Raw genomic sequence first — 5000 nt, forward strand, 5'->3', positions numbered from 1 at the left:
ATGTGAGATGGTGGTGAAAAGCTGTTTTGAAGACCTGGAGGGAGAAGTGGGATTGAAGAGAGTGTGGGAGTTTGTTTCAGAGGCAGGAAAAAAGAGGAATGAAAGAGTGAAGGTGAGCAGGGATTCTTAATTTTGGAAGTTTCACCAGAAGGGGTTTTTTGGCAGACCTTGAGCGCCCTGAGGAAATATAGGGGCCTGAGGAAGAGGCAGATCACAGCAGAGTGGAGGGCAAGGCCAGAGAGGAGATGGAAAGACCACCAACCTACCTGTGGTGAGAGAGTGAAAGACCCAAAGACTCAGCTTCATCGTGGGAGATGCCAATGATCCTAAAAGCCTTGGTTTCCACAACATGAAGTCAAGTTAAGTGTGAGGCAAGAGCACCATCCCAGAGTGGGGAGCAGTACTCAATCAGACTGTGGATGAAAGCTTTGTAAGTGAATAGAAGCTTAGGTATGCCAAGGAAGGACTTTGCACGATGGAGGATGCCCAGTCGGCAACTGGCTTTGGAGGCCAGGTTGGAGATGTGGCTTTCCCAGGAAAGATCGTCACAGATAGTGAGACCCAAAAGCTTGAATGAAAGGACTTCTTCAAGGGGATTGTTGTAAAAGTAGATGTGGGGGTTTCCAGACTGTTCTTTCAGAGAGACATGGTGAGGATGTGAGATTTGTCAGGATTGAAAGACCTATTCCAAGTGTTGGACCAACTTATAATTTTATCCAGTTCTGCAGAGAGTGAAGAGGCTGCTGCTTGCCGATCTAAGGGATGAGAGATGATACGGCTGAAGGTGGAGTTATCAGTAAAGAGATAAAGAGGATTTTCCAGGGAATCTGAGAGATCATTGAAGAAAACCAGAAAAAGCACAGGGCCAAGAACACTGCCTTGAGAAACTCCAGCCTGGAGAGAAGAGGGGATAAGAGAATTCCATGAAGAGCTATGCATTGACTGCGACAGGAGAGGAAGTCTGTGAACCATGAGTGGAGATGACCTTCAATACCATCGAAAGATAGATTGGTGAGCAGGGTAGGGTGTCAGATCGTATCAAAAGTACGTGATATGTCTAGGGATATGGCTCTGATTTCATGTCCGGCATTGAGGACCTCCATCCATTGTTGGGAGAGCAGATGCAGCATATCCAGGTTGGAGTGACCTGGTCTAAAACCAAATTGATGATCGGAAATCAAGCCATTAAAGAAGAGGAAGGATTTAATGTCTGAAGAGATGATGGATTCCATAACCTTGCTGGTGATTGGGAGAAGGCTGATTGGTTTATCGTTACAGGGATCCGTTTTTGCACCTTTTTTATGTGGAGCAGTAATGTTTGCTGATTTCCAAGCAGATGGCAGATGATCTTGAGCAAATGAGAGGGTGAATAGAGCAGAGAGAGGGTGAGCAAGAGCAGAAGAGCAAGTTTTTAGGACACGTGGTCTGATGCTGTCTGGACTGGTTGCAGAACTTTTTGAGATATTTTGTTAACAAACAAACAAACAAACAAACAAGAAAAAGACGTCATGCAGAGCATGTTACTTGCAAAATCCACCCCCCCCCCCCCACTCTCCAAGCATTTCCATGGATACATCAAATTGTACATTTCATTAAGATTAAAATTGACAATCTTATTGAAACCTCAGGTCAATCAGATGAAAATTGATATTTTTTTCAGATTGAAATTAATGATTTTAGGAGTTTGACCTTGAGGTGACCTTTGACATTTTGACCTCAAAAATAGTTTTTCCAAATTCAGTGATGGATTATGTAATTGCTGTTTAACTTCCAAGTCAATAGGGTATTAATTGATGATTTTTCAGTTAAAAATTCATGATTTTGGATTTTTGCCCTTGAATTGACCTTTGACCTTTTGATTTCAAAAATAATTGGTTTCCCAATTCAATGATGCACTATACAATTGCTGTTTAACTCTCAAGTCAATCGGATGAAAATTGACGATTTTTTTCGGATAAAAATGGATGATTTTAGAGGTTTGGCCTTGAGTTGACCTTTGACCTCTTGACCTCAAATAGTTGGTTTCCCAAATCAGTGACGCAATATGCAAATGCTGTCAACTTTCAAGTCAATTGGATGAAAAATGACGATTTTCAGAAATTTGACCTCAAAATCAATCGGCTTCTCAGTTGAGACGACCTGAACAACTTCGTAAAGTTTCATGACGATTGGTTTGGAATTGTGACCCGTAAGTAATTGTCAAACAGACAGTCATGAATGCCTGATTACAGTACATATAACTATCAATGACGAGTACAGTACGTACAGTACATAATGTGTGATCATTTCATTGGTTTACCGTGTTCCGTTTGCCGAGCGGCTAGGCGAACGGCTTGCACAGCTTGGTTAATAAGGAACGACTGGCTTGGAAAGCGATAGCAAGCCGCTTGGGATTGGGAACGGATTACCCAAAAAAGTTACAACTCAACGGTTTGAGGTAATAAGAGTATTTTACAGATGTTCCCTTTAGTCATTTGTTTCGATCGTTGTTTTTATTTCTTCTTCATATTTACCTCTGGTCGTTCAACCAGACTTTTTGGATCGAGCCCGGGACAAATTCACGTCAGGTGAATCACAGCGATGCTTACAGCGGTTCCGACCTATACACCGCATTACTCACATTCACATCATTTCAATAACATTTCTAAATGACACAGAAAACGTATTTATGCGGCAGACATATGTGGTGCTTTATAAACGTTGTGAATTGTTATTGTTATAATTATAGACATGAACTTCCCTGAAAGGATTTTTTTGGTAATTTTATTATCGGCGTGTACCGATAAAACGTTGTATTCTCCGATTCCTTTTTAATCACGGCACAAAAACCTGAATGAACCCGTATTAATACCAAATTAATGAGAATGACAACGAAACCAAAAAACAACAACAACAACAACAACAACAACAGGTGCGTGATGACGACACCGCGTACTGACAGGAAATACAGCGATGGCTTGCGTTGGTGGTGTGAATGTACGAGTCACAAGGTATTGCTTTACGTTCCTGTATTTTTCGCCTTAAGCTCATCGCTCAGTTTGTGTTTCGTGAAGATTTTTATTACGTTTACGTAAATTTCGCTCATATATATATATATATATATATATATATATATATATATATATATATATATATATATATATATATCACAATCCCTGAGAGTTTAAATCTTATTCTAAAAGAGAATATTCCAAACGTATTGAATTTCATGTCCGTATTGACTTCTCTACCTTGAAGTAGCACACGCCGAACTTCTGAATCCGCTGGTTCGGCAGAGCACCTGGGATGTGTTCGGTTTGCAAGCAGCTAGCCAGCGCTTCCCGAGCCAGCTGTTCCTTATCGATGGTTTCGAATGCAGTGCTTGCTTGAGTGCTTAAGCCGCTTGGCGAGCGCTCCGCAAGAAACCTGGTACCTGAACACACCCCAACTATCCATCCATCCATCCATCCATCCATCCATTGGGACCTTGGCTATTGGGCACAATCCTGGACGGGTCACCACTCCGACACCAGGATACCAGCAAGCTGGCACTCATTTTGCCGACCTCGGAAGGATGACAGGCCGAGTCAACCCCACCTGGTATTGATTCAACGGTTGAGTACGATTTGAACTCAAGACCTTCGGATCCCAAGCCCACCACCCAAACCATTAAGCCAACACCAGGCGTAATCGAGATGAATGAATATCAAGAAATGGTATCAATAAGGTGACCACGTAAAAAGGGGTTAGGCAAGCTGGTGTTGTACTGTACTGTATATATATATATATATATATATATATATATATATATATATATATATATATATATATATATATATATATATATATATATATATATATATATAAAAATAAAAAAAAAAAAATTTGGAACGTACCTTTTAAACCTTCAGATTACTGAGACCCCTTAGACCATTGAAGACTCTTTAAGACCACTTCGACATTTGAGACCCTTTAAACGCTCTTAAGCATTTACATCATTTAGACCCCTAAGATCCTAGAGAACCCGTTGACACCTTTGACCCCAAAGGCCATGTGCACCCTATTAACTCCGTTAGAACCCATAAACCCTTAAGCTCCTATAGGATCTTAAGATCCTATACACCCTTTAGACCACTTAGACCTTTTTACACTTTAGTTTCCTTTTGACACCTTTAACATTTAAATCCTTTAGAGTTTAGACCCTACTTTTGGAACGTACCCTTTAGACTTTTAAGACCCCTTAGTTTATTTAGACCATCTGGAACCTATGAGATGCATATCACACAAACATGTTTTGTCTTCTTGCAAAATGCAGACTATACTTTTTTATGCAAGTAATGCACAAATCCTACCCACCCCAGGGGGTTGGGCTCAGCTTGTGATACATAAATAGCTTTGTCGATGTAATATGATTTCCAGTGACACATTTTGGAAGAACCTTGTCACATTTGTACCCCAGGTATTCTAGGGTTAAGAATGTACCTGCATCCTATTATAAACGAGAAGGGCACTCGGGAGAGCGCATACCTCCGCCCCGTAATGCGCGATCCACGAGAACATATCGGGCCCAATACATTTTTTTTTTAATCTAATGCTATGCAGCACTATATCGTTTTTGGCCCTATCTCTCAATGGTGAAGAATCACTTTAAAAATGAAATCATTCTCGTATCCGGATTCGGATCTTCACCAAAATCGAACCAATGTGTCGTGGTCACACACCCAACATGTCCACCGAGGTTTCATCCGAATCCATCCACAACTTTTTGAGATATCATGCACACAGACAAACAAACAGACAAAGAAACAGACAGGGATGAAACTATATCCTCTTTCCAACTTCAGTGGTGGAGGTAACAAATGTGCTTTTATGGGTCTTTGTTGAAGGATAATACTGGTTTTGCAATTACTGCACTATCTGTAAATTCTTATTCCACTCGTTCACTACTCACGGAGACTAAATAAGCATTTGCTGACATGTAAACTTGCCCACTGTTTTTATTTTGTTTCAATGAGTGACCT

At 40.7% G+C, this 5000-nt stretch overlaps 1 protein-coding gene across 3 annotated transcripts in view; it reads left to right on the forward strand.

Moving 5' to 3' along the window:
- The first annotated feature begins 2917 nt into the window (after positions 1 to 2917).
- The window catches only part of ENTPD5 (ectonucleoside triphosphate diphosphohydrolase 5 (inactive)), an 86816-nt gene continuing 84733 nt past the window's right edge, over positions 2918 to 5000 (forward strand). For all 3 annotated transcript variants that reach the window (XR_015060018.1, XM_085888113.1, XM_085888114.1), the window contains exon 1: positions 2918 to 2990. The gene's annotated coding sequence lies outside the window, so the exon portion shown is untranslated. The remainder of the gene's footprint in view (positions 2991 to 5000) is intronic.

This window comes from Eptatretus burgeri, chromosome 7 (genome assembly GCF_056783735.1).
Source record: "Eptatretus burgeri isolate ZD-2024b chromosome 7, Ebu_testis_v1, whole genome shotgun sequence".
Classification (NCBI taxonomy): domain Eukaryota; kingdom Metazoa; phylum Chordata; class Myxini; order Myxiniformes; family Myxinidae; genus Eptatretus; species Eptatretus burgeri.